Source organism: Leptonychotes weddellii, chromosome 14 (genome assembly GCF_054177405.1).
Source record: "Leptonychotes weddellii isolate Sample4059 chromosome 14, ASM5417740v2, whole genome shotgun sequence".
Taxonomy (NCBI): Eukaryota; Metazoa; Chordata; class Mammalia; order Carnivora; family Phocidae; genus Leptonychotes; species Leptonychotes weddellii.
Window position 1 is genome coordinate 38398682 of NC_138382.1, and position 12586 is coordinate 38411267.

The 12586-nt window shown below is 38.4% G+C and overlaps 1 long non-coding RNA gene across 1 annotated transcript in view; it reads left to right on the forward strand.

Moving 5' to 3' along the window:
- LOC145717030 (uncharacterized) overlaps positions 1–11583 on the forward strand; it is a 29892-nt gene extending 18309 nt beyond the window's left edge. The window contains exon 2 of the long non-coding RNA XR_014140005.1: positions 10734–11583. This is a non-coding gene — a long non-coding RNA (uncharacterized LOC145717030). The remainder of the gene's footprint in view (positions 1–10733) is intronic.
- The last annotated feature ends 1003 nt before the right edge of the window (positions 11584–12586 follow it).

Sequence of the window (12586 nt, forward strand, 5' to 3'; positions counted from 1 at the left end):
TTTTTTTTTTTAATTTTACTTAGTTAACATACAGTGCAATATTGGTTTCTGGAGTAGAATTCAGTGATTCATTGTTACCTAATGTTTTAAATGAAGAGCAGTGAGTTGTTATTTTTGATTTACATTTTCTTTTTACCAACAGTTTTATGAAATCCAAACATCCTTGGTTCTACTCTGCCCATCCATTGTGTTTGAAAAGCGCCTTGTCACCTATTTGCTTTTTCCAAGTACAACCCAGGCCACTGCTTTGTTTCAGGTCTTTAAAAAGTCATCCTTGCAATACCAGATATTTTGCAATTTAGTAAATGGAACAGTTTGCATTCTCTTCTGGATACCAAACATGACAGAACCAGAGTTGAACCTCGTTAAAATATTCTTCATCCCTTTTTGAGTATTTTTTCTTGCTAAAGTCCAACACAAGATTTCTAGATTCTAGAAAACCAATTGCAAATTAATAAGGAAAAAGATTGTTCTTATATCTCTGTCTTAAAAGGGTAGCATGTGTCTGTTTGTCTTAGAATTCCATGCACTAATTAAATCCATTAATGGCTGCCATCAAGAATTGAAATTATTTTGATTTTTGTGTTGCTTGCTTTTCAGAGTGAACATTCTCAGGGTGACATCAGTGATCAAGACATCAGGCTTTTAGTAAAAGATAATTCCTATCAATGCAAGTAGAAACATAATTAAGAATATGTAAATGGATCTTCACTGTCATAAAAAATAAACATATTTGTAGGAACCTAGTCCTGTGAAAAACAAAAATCCCAAGGGCAGGGGCTTTCTCACCATCTGGGGGATGAGCACTTTTTCCTTGTGGTTGCATCACATTACCAAGTGCTGGTAGAAAAGTAGCATGAAAAGCTAGTGATGACCACTTGAGGATGATGTTGCTACTTTGGCACAGACAGCAGCCCTCTTAGTGCACTGCCAAGTTCATCAGTGGGTGGACCCGCCTCCTCTTCACTCAAGCTGGGCTTGTGTCTTTACTTCTCCAGGTTTTCTTTCAGTCTCCTTGTTTGTGCTCTTCTGTTTCTTGAGTTTATTTGAGATTCTTGCAGGCTTTTACTGGGAAAATGATTTATACCCTTGAAAAGTATTTCCAGAACACTTCGAGTTGTTTAGAGGAAATATCTAAAAATGCACACATTTACTCTTTTTCTTGTTTACATCTATTAACATTTATCTTTCCTTGGTGAATATTAAAATTAAAGAATTTTAGCCCTAGACAGGACCTTGGTGATACATTTAATGAAAGGGTAGCATAACTGGGCAAAGTGCAGAGGAAAAACATGGTAGATTTCCTCGTGAATCATATTTGAGTTGTAAAGCATCAATTCTGCACATTCTCTGCAAAGAGAATAAAATAGGAATGATGATGCTTACCTTGCAGGGAATTGGGAGGATTGGAAATAATCCAATAACATGTATAAAAGCCTAAAGTAGAAACAAATGACAGCCATTGTTGTCTCTCCTGCAAACTGTCCACCTCTCCTCCCCTAACCCCAGGTTACTTGTGCAGAATGACCTTCACTTCAGTGTCCTTGATGTGGTCAGTCCATATTCCTTCCTAAAGCCTCCTTCTGTATTCTAGCTCTTCTTGGAACCTTATAGTCTCTGGATCAGAAAACTGCCCTGTCATCATTAGTTGCTCAAGGCATTAGATTTTAATTAGGACAAAAGCCTTGGCAAAAGCCTAGAGATTGGGCCCAGTTTGCCAGTGTGCCTTCATCAGCAGCACTAAAATTACCTGCAAGGGAAAATTTGAAAAACAAAAACGCAGCCTCCAATAAATATAACTGAGCATGCCTTAGTCTGTTCCTTTGTTAGAATAGGGCATGTATCATCATCACCATCATCATCATCGTTGCCATTGTCATGGCACTGCCTGAGCAGAGTCTTGAAGATGAATTCTGGTTTGCCAGATAGAGCAGGGGGCATGTTAGGAGGGTGTTACAGATAGGGAACAACAGTTGCAAAGGGCTAGAGACTTAGCACTCTAAGGGAGTGCCTCTTTTAGGTGATGGAAATACTCGGGAGCCCTTGGTTTTAGGATTACTTGGGAGATTCCCCTACCACGTGTGCTTTGTCTGACTTTGGTGGTATTTGGCTCACAGGTAACCATCTAGTCGGATAATAAAATGTTTTACATTTTAATTATGTTTAGACAGTATTCCAAATATTACTGACAAGTAGGAAAATGGAGTCATTTACAGTTTTGCTGTGAATCAACATGGTGGATCATTCCTTTGAGTTCAAGATGCTTCCTTTTGGATGGATCTTTTTGGGTTCATGAAGCAGAATGGTCATTTAGAGGAATATGTGAGGGGCAGGAGAAAAGGTATGAACAAAGTGGAGCTGGGGATGTATCTGACATGCCAAGGAGATGGTGAGGAGCTAAATCTAGCCCCAGAGGGAGAGCCACGTTGGTGAGTAGAAAATGAGGCTGGTGAGATTGTGTGTGTTAGTATGGGGACAAAGACAGCATGCAGACCTCAGGGAAGATATGCTGAATTTTGACTCTGACATTTACTGGCAGTATAATTATAAATTAATCACTTAACCTTTCTGAGGTTTCATTTCCTCAGGTATAAAATGGAGATAATTTTCCTCAACAGCTCTTCAGTTTAGAGTTAGGATTTAATAACAAAATAGATGTATAGTGTTTGACACTTAATATAGCCTAAATTCACCTTCCCTTTGGTTTAGGCTTTTGAATTCAATGGGAAACTCAGTCATTACAAATATTTAAGATATTTGTACTTTAAGATACGCACTATACCAGACCGTTAAGGGTGGTGGCTATCCAGTGATTAAAGGGGTACCCTTGTGCTTAGCAGGGCTTTGGGAGGCACCATGTACTACTGATAAGTCACTCAGCTCCACCTGTGATTCACAATAGCCCCACATTCTCTACATTTTCACACATGAAAGTATCGCTCACCCACAATCAGAGTGCTTTAGTTTCTTTCCAGAAGTGTTGACACATCTGTCCCCGGTCTCTCACAGCCCTGGCCCCTGTAAGACCAACAGCACACATTTTTTTAGGTGACTAGCTATGATTGAAGTGATGGTCCATGGCCATGAAGTCCAGAGAAAGAAGACATAGAAGAAAGACTCATAAATAAAGTCATGACCCTACTGTAGAATAAACATTTCAATTTAATAAAGTACTTATTTGTAAAGGCCTGATTCAGGGCTAAAATCTTTAGGAAAAGATGCCAGTTGTCAATCCAAGCCAATGCTTTTACACTGACATAGACCACAGGGTGGTGGCTATAACAATCTTCAAAAGGATAATTGAATCATAACCTGAAACAATTGGATTTTTAGTAAGTAATGGCATTAAATGAAATTCTAGGAATATGGAGTTTAAGATGAGCGTAAGGTAGCAAAGCAGGATTTCATATTCCATGTGTATGGAATGTTCTAAAATCTAGTTTAATTTTTAGGTCTGTAGAAAATTTGTTTTTTCAGAAAACTGATTTTAAATGTGGCATGTACACTCTTTTCCTTCTTAAGCTTAATTTTCTTTTAAGGTTTAATGTAGTTTAAGAAGTCTTCACAGTGGGCTGTCTTTTGCCCTCTTAGAAAGAACCAGCACAGCCTTCCTTCAGACCCCTTCAGCCCCATAAGGCAAATGAACTTATCCAGTGTCACAGGGTACAATTCAGTGTTCAAGGAACATCAATCCTCAAGTAAATTGATGCCACAGATTCTTTAAATTGAAGTTCCAGGTGGTGGCTTTAGACAAGGATTAACTCAAGATCTCTCTAATCAGGAGTCTACATTTTTAAAATATTTGTCCTCTTCCAGAGTTCCCTATTTCAGTGAAAGTCGCCTCCGCCTATCCAGGAGCACAGACTGGAAAACTGGGGTTTTGTTGTTGTTGTTGTTGTTTTTCTTGGTTCCTCCATTTCCTTAGGCCCTCAAGTCCTCAAGCAAGTTTTTTCTGTTCTGCCTCTCAAATATATCTCAAATCTTTTCTTTCTCAATCAGACTGACGCCGTCTTTGCCTGGACAGCCTTGGTGGCCTCTGATTAGTCTCTGTGCATCCACTCTGGCCCCTCCTGTCTGTTCACCATGCAAGAGCAATCCGGTCAAAAGACAAGTCTTAAAAGTAAAGCGATACAACATGTTGAAATTTAAAACACATGCACATACACACACAAGTCTTGTGCTGTTGCTTCCTTATAGCCGTCTGGCAGCTTCCCATTTATCTCGGTAAAATAACCCAAATCTTTATTCTTCTCTCATTTAACAGATACAGATGGGCCTTTCTGCTAAAAAGCCTTTTTCATCCCATTGTGTCCTGGGGATGCAGAGACAAATCAGTCTTGTCTTCAACCCTCAAGGAGCCCATAGTCTAGCAAAACAGTGCTTGATCAAAGTTTACTTGTTTATTCATAAATATTCACTGGTATCTTATAATTTACCAGCATAGTTGCAGAATGAACTTAGGTGTCCATTGACTTTGTTATGCCTTTTAGTGAAATGGGCGGCTTGAGCAAACATGGCCTATACTGCTCTAAGGATAATTTTGATCCAGTCAGTCTAAATCCAGAGCACATAGTTCTTTCTTAATCATTATGCTATGTGAGTTATCTTTCTACAGTAATACTGCGTAGCAAGCAACCAGAAAACCCGAAGGAGTTCAGCACTAAGTGTTTATTTGCTTACACATTGGAGTGGTCGGCTGAGCAGCTCTGTTCATCTTGCTTGCTCGCACGTCGGGGTTGGCTGGCTGTTGGGTGACCAACGCTGGCCTTGGCTGGGGTGACCAGGGAGACTTTGCTGTGCTGTGTCTTATTTTTCAGTACAGTAGCTGGGATATGTTCGCATAGTGATGGCTAAGGCTCAAGATAGAGCAGGTCAGTTCAGTCTCACAAGTGCTTTCTAAACTCTGCTTGCATCATATCTTGCTGACATTACAAGCTGAATAAAGTGAATTACACAGCTAACTCCAGAGTCAGAACAGGTACTGCAAAGTTACATGGTCAGGAGTGGATTCAAGGAGAATTGAGGCCGTAATTGTAATCCATCACAATGCCATGATTTCTCTTAATATACCTTGTGTGCAATTTGAGCATAGGACTTACCAAATTAAGTGGAAATATATAATGTGCTAAGGGTTTACCCTTTCTTCAATGTCCGACTTGGAAAACCCACTACGGACAGAGACCCTGTCTTCAGCACAATGCTTGGCATAAAATAGATGCCCAACAGATGTTAAACTAGCAGAATTATTAGCAGGCTGGTGACCCTGGGCTGTTGACTTGAGATAATTAAATGTACTCAGCCTCAGCTTAATCATTTATAAATAGGAAATAATAATAATACCAACTGCAACCACTTTTCTGAGGATTAAGTAGGGGGAAAAATGTAAAAGCACATACTCTTTTCTCAAAAAAGACAGTTGCTTCTTCCCCTCCCCTCACCTTCCTTCCTTACTGGGAAAATAGTAAATGGTTTAATCTTGGCCTACTTTAGGCAAGAATTTGTAGGATAGAACCTCTTTAACCACCTATTGAAAATACCTTCCATATCTTCCAACTAAAAAGTATTTTTGTATAATACCCATTCTCTAAACAATTTAGGTCCCCTTGAAGGCTTACACCTGTTAAGCATTTGCAGTTTGTCTTAAATTATTATAATGAAGGGGTAGGTGTCTTCTTTTTCATTCCCATAGAAAACATATGCAAAGAGGAAAGGAGAGTTTAGAATAGGTAGAGGAGTGTGATTTGGGGCAGTGGGGCTCTTTGAGGGAGAACAAATCTGGTAGGCACCACAGTGCATGGGGCGCAGGGGGTGCATTGGACAGACAGATGGGAGGATAAGGCTTCCCAGCAGGAATGACAGGGCCACTGGGTAGGGCAAGAAATAAAAACCTAACCCTTTTTGCCAGTTCCTCTGTACTTTAACGGGGCTTAGAGGTTGTTTCTGATGCCTTATCTAAATATTCAATTGTGCTTTATTAATATACCTAAGTTAAAATATATATAATTTTAGTTTGTATTTAGTTGTATATATTTATTTTTATTTAATTTTTTATATTTAGTTTTTATATATAGTTATATAGTTAATTATATATTGCTATGTAAATTAATATATATCAATTATGTACAAATAAATATGTATTAAATTATATCTATAACTTTACTCTTTCCTGTAATCCCCAGATTCAGGGCAAACATACATCTGGCTTCTATCAGTTAAGGAATAGCTTTAAGCATATCCTGTCAAATTGTCTCTTCCCAAAAGCAATACCAACACATTCAGTGGATGTTATTTTTTTCCCCACAGTTATGTTCTTGATTGGACCACAAATTTTTCCATAATACTGTACTTGAAAAATAGGACATTCTAGCTCTTTATACATAATCAGCCCCCTACCTCCAGCCTTTTTTAGAGAACATTTTTTTTTTAAATGAGGCATTATGTAAATTGTATTCCAGCTCTGGAAAACCATTGAGTATTAGTTAAACCATTTTTTAATGGTTTGATTGCTGTGATTGAGTTGTTCTCATTCTTTATATCTTTGTACTAATTGGGGCTGATATAGCTAACTACCTCCTGTCCCCCACATGTCTGGGACATGCTGAATTTTATGCCAGGGTGGTTTTAAATCAGCTATTCACAAATTGAAATCAGATTATTCATTTATAATGAATTTAAAGTTAGTTAAAATTCTTTGGAGAATTCTAGACTTGAACTTTATTTTGTTAATTACACACTTAAAGGTTTAAGATGTTTTAACAGGTTTTTTTTAAACTTTTAGGAAAAAAATTATAAATAGTCCCTGTAATCTCCAGGACATTTTACTGAGTGTTTTTCAAAGTTGAACCTTAACTGCTAAAAGCTATAATTAGGTACCCATAATATTTTTCCAGTTGTAACATGATTCATGGATGAGTTGTATTTTTGTAAGAAATTTGTCTGAGGCATATGTGGTGAGGAGGTGCATTTTATCAGTGACCTGATAGAAACCATGATTCACTGGATACATCAGAGAAATTAATGTAAAGAACCCAAGTTTCAACAGCATCTTTAATAGGGGAAGGGTATGGTCTTCTAGATTTTTAAATTATACATTGAGAAATTACCTGATAACTTACAAAGTAAGTTTCTTTTTTAAATTTGCAAGTAAATAGGAAGAGGAATGTAGTGCATCCTATCTTTTATCCTTTAAGTGATCCCCATATGAAATAGCCTATATAACTTCTCAGAAATCTTCTGGATCTGCTGGGATCTGGCTGGTAAATCAGATAATCGCTAGGCTTCAGTTTTCTTTTGCATATGCAAAATGAACCTGAAAAAGTCACAAGAAAGTATTGTTTTCAAATATGTAGTGTATACCTTCTAAAATGATGCAACCCACATCTGCCTCTCAATTATGAACATTAGGAATATAAAAAAATGAAGTTTTGGGAGAAACTTTGATTCAATTAAATCTTGATTCAATGATATATTTTTTACCTGTATTTTGTAATCTATTTGTATTTGCCTTTAATTTTGATCCAATGTTCTGCTCTTGATGAACCAAAAGTTCCTAAATACCTTTACATTAATAGATCATGTTAATCAATTTGTACAAGAGCTGTATTCTGGGAAGTCAACTAGTACCTCTTCCACCAGTTACCTTGCCCCAGCACAAGTTTTTACAGGGTCTTGTATGATAGAATCCTCATAACCTCCTGTCCTCCCACAAGAAATATATACCACATATGGCACGTGTGTAAGAGAATGACTGTATGTGTATATACACACATATATGGTTCCAGACTTAGGAAACATTGAAACTTTTGCTTCTGGTAAATGCAACTGATAATTAGCCCTGTTGAAGTGAGTGTGCTTCTCCTTATATGTACCTTGATAGGCTATGTAACTAAATGTTTTATCCTTATAGGTATATCTTAGGTGCATTTCTGTTTGTAAATAACATTTATTAGTATTTTTATCAGAAACATAAAAAGAGGAAAACGAAAATAATTTATAACAATGTCATCCAATTATTTTTGAAATAATAAACCACTATTTGAAATAATAAATCACTCATGTATCCTTCAAGAAAAATTTATATGTATCAGCCAGGATATGTGTGTGTATATACATACTTTCATACTTAACAGTTGACCTTTAAACAATGTGGGGTCTGGAGGTGCTGACCCCCCATGCAGTCAACAATGCACATATAACTTTTGACTCCCCCACAACTTAACTACTAATGACCTTCTGTTGACTGGAAGCATTATCAATAACATAAACAATCAAGACATATTTTATATGTGTAGGGGTGCCTGGCTGGGTCAGTGGGTAGAGCATGTGACTCTTGATCTCGGGGTTGTGAGTATGAGCCCCACATTGAGTGTAGAGATTACTTAAAAATAAAATCTTTTTTAAAAAGACCCATTTTGTATATGTATTATATATTCTATTATAATAAAATATGCTAGGGATGCCTGGGTGGCTCAGTTGGTTAAGCATCTGCCTTCAGGTCAGGTTGCAATCCCAGGGTCCTGAGATTGAGTCCCGCATCAGACTCCCTGCTCAGCGGAGAGCCTGCTTCTCCCTCTCCCTCTGCCTGTCACTCCCCCTGCTTGTGCTCTCTCTGTCAAATAAATAAATAAATTCTTTTAAAAAATTAATTAATTAAAATATGCTAGCGAAGAGGAAATGTTATTAAGAGTATCATAAGGCATGAACTTTGACCTTAGCAACATAATTATGGATCTGTCTCTTCAGGCAAAGGAAACAAAAGCAAAAATAAACTATTGGGACTACACCAAAATAAAAAGCTTTTGCACAGCAAAGGAAACGATCAATAAAACAGAAGTCAACTTAAGAGAATGGGAGAAGATATTTTCAAATGATATATCCAATATGGAGTTAATATCCAAAATATATGAAGAACTTACACAACTCAACACCAAAAAAATACAAAGCAGTAAAAAAATCTGATTAAAAAATGGGCAGAGGACTTGAATAGACATTTTTTTCAGAGAAGACATACAGATAGCCAATAGACACATGAAAAGATGCTAAACATCACTAATCATCAGAGAAATGAAAATCAAAACTGCAATGGGATATCACCTCATACCAGCCAGATTGGCTAATATAAAAAAAAAAAGAAATAATGACTTGGTGAGGATGTGGGCAAAAGGAAACCCTTAGCACACTGTTGGTAGGAATGTAAATTGGTGCAGCTACTGTGGAAAACAATATGGAGGTTCCTCAAAAAATTAAACATAGAAATACCATATGATTCAGTAATTCCACTACTGGGTATTTACCCAAAGAAAACAAAAACACTACTTCAAAAAGATATATGCACGCCTATGTTTATTGCAGCATTATTTACAATAACCAAGATATGGAAGCAACTCAAGTGTCCATCCAGAGATGAATGAATAAAAAAAGATGTGGTATATATGCATGATGGAATATTACTCAACCATAAAAAAAGAATGAGATCTTGCTGTTTGTGACAACACAGATGGACCTAGAGGGTATTATGCCAAGTGAAATAAATCAGAGAAAGACAAATACCATATGATTTCACTTATATGTGAAATCTAAAAAACGAATGAACAAACAAAACAAAAAAAATTCTTCAATACAGAGAACAAACTTGTGGTTGACAAAGGTGATAGGTAGGTAGGTAGGTAGGTAGGTAGATGGATAGATAGATAGATAGATAGATAAAAGGGATTAAGAGGTACAAACTTCCAGTTATAAAATATATAAGGCATGGAGATGAAAAGTACAGCATAGGGAATATAGTCAGTAATACAGTAATAATGTTGTATACTGACTGATCGTGACTACACTCATCGTGGTGGGCATTGAGTAACATATGGCATCGTTGAATCAATATATTGTACCCCTGAAACTAACACTAATGTACTCCAATTTAAAATTTGTTTAAAAGAATGTCATAAGGAAGAAAAACTACATTGACAATACCGTATCTATTGAAAAAAAATCTAACTATGAGTGGACCTGCACATTCAAACGCATGTTGTTCATGAGTCAGCTGTACACAGAAGTACTCTTACACAGCGTCATTATTCTGATGCCTTAAGCTTTGGTGAGGATGATAAAATACTCTATTGTGAGATTATATCATAATTTATAGTCATAATTTAGCCAATAGCAATCATATTGATGGACACTCAGGTTGTTTCCAGTTCTTTGGCTATTTAAAAACAGTGTCACAGTGAACATCCTTGGACATAAACCTAGCGGCACTTTTGCGAATGTACTCGTGGAATAAGTTCCTCGCTGGGAATTGTTGGAGCAAAAGAGCACTATTTTTAAAGGCCCATAAAGCAGTGAACTCCACACTGCAGGATGACAGTTTGTTATTCTTCAAGTACCTCAGAGTGCAGAAATTGACCAATAGAGTTATGAGAGGAAAAATGAAACTGTAATAAGTCGTCACTGGGATATACAGTGGGCTGTAAATACGGTGGTAGTAGCCCGTAATTAACTCTCATCAGCTTTAGACTTTACTGACTTAAACTTTATGTCAGAATTTTTCCCCTGTCGTTTGACAAAGCAGTCAGTACACATTCTCAGGCTTCATTTTAGATCAAAGGCCACGAAACAAAGAGGCCACAACCTTCCTGTGCTTAACTCCTTCTTCCAAATCGACCACGCCAGGAAGACTTTTGTGATGTTCAGAAACAAACTTGCATTTTTAATTAACGAGTGTGTTTTCCCTCCCTCAGGTGGAAGGGAAGATTTTGGAGAAGTAAACCACCGAAGAGGCCTGGCCTTGCTCCTGTGACTTAGCGCTGGAGAGGAGGCAAGATGCTGGCATAGCTGTTGGACTGAGAACCTGCTATGCCAACATATTGCCATCTTTCTTGTCTGATAGCGGCCGTGGCCACTGCCTGCCACCCCTCACGAGTCGCTACGGGTGTGTGCCCTTCCTTGCATGTGGGTTTCCATGACCTGGCCCTGCTCACCTCTCTGACCTCTCTTCTGCCATGCTGCCTGTCTCTCCACTTTAGCCCCAGCTAGCCTTTCTGGACGTGCCTGCCTCTTTCTCATCATCTGGGTCTCGGTGAGGGCATCAGCTCCTGAGAGAAGCCTTCCTTGGCCATGCTGTCTCAAATAGCTGTCACATGCCTTGGTTGCCCTTCACCCCTGTACCCTGCCTTACTTTTTCAAAATATTGGTCACTCCCTGGAACATATTCATTGATTTAAGTGTCTTCATCTCTCACATTAGAGTGTAAGCCCCTTGAGGGTTAGGGACCTTGTTTGTCGTGTTCAACCACAGAATCCCCAGAGCCTGACACACAGGAGGCCCTTGGTACATACTTTTGAAACTCCACCCTGACTTTTATGGTGCAAGAAAGATGTCAAGTGATTATATTTTCCCCGTTACAAATGGCTTTGGTGAAACTCTGACCCACAAGTAACAATATAAAGAACTAAACAGTTGTTGAGTTCTGGACCTGCAACCCTCACTCCTTAGAGTCGTCAATATGGTATCATTGGGTCCACAGATTATATCCGTATATCATAATGAGAAAAGCGTGAGCTTCAAAATAAAGCCTCTGTGAGACTCTCACACTGGAGTTGCCTATCTGTGTGTTCTTGGACAAGTCATTTAACCTTTGAGCCATGGTTTTCTCAATTGTAAAATGAGGCTAATAATACTAATCCCAAAGGATTCTTGAGTCAAAGAGATAAGATGCTTTAGACAAACGACTCTTACTTCATGTCCGAAAAGTTAGTGTCTATAAAATTCCTGATACACATGTAGGAGTAGGCACCCAACAAATTTTAATTATTTTACTACCAAGAAAAAAAAAGTTAATTTTTTGGGGGCGCCTGGGTGGCTCAGTTGGTTAAGCGACTGCCTTCGGCTCAGGTCATGATCCTGGAGTCCCGGGATCGAGTCCCGCATCGGGCTCCCTGATCGGCGGGGAGTCTGCTTCTCCCTCTGACCCTCCCCTGTCTCATGCTCTCTCTCTCTATCTCATTCTCTCTCTCAAATAAATTAATAAAAAAAAAAATCTAAAAAAAAAAAATATCTTGAGGGACGCCTAGGTGGCTCAGTCGGTTAAGCGTCTGCCTTCAGCTTGGGTCATGATCCCAGGGTCCTGGGATCGAGTCCCACATCGGGCTACTTGCTCCGTGGGGAGCCTGCTTCTCCCTCTGCCTGCTGCTCTCCCTGCTTGCGTTCTCTCTCTCTCTCTCTCTCTGACAGATAAATAAATAAAATCTTTAAAAAAAATATATCTTGAGACAAACAAAAGCAAAAACACAACTTACCAAAACTTACGGAATGCAGCAAACGCAATACTAGGAGGGAAGTTTATAGTGATCAACACCTATATGTAAAAAGAAGATCTGGGGGCGCCTGGGTGGCTCAGTTGTTGGGCGACTGCCTTCGGCTCAGGTCGTGATGCCGGATCGAGCCCCGCATCGGGCTCCCTGCTCGGCGGGGAGTCTGCTTTGCCCTCTGATCCTCTTCCCTCTCACGCTCTCTGTCTCTCATTCTTTCTCTCTTAAATAAATAAATAAAATCTTTAAAAAAAGTTAATTTTTTTTAATTAGACACAAGTAAT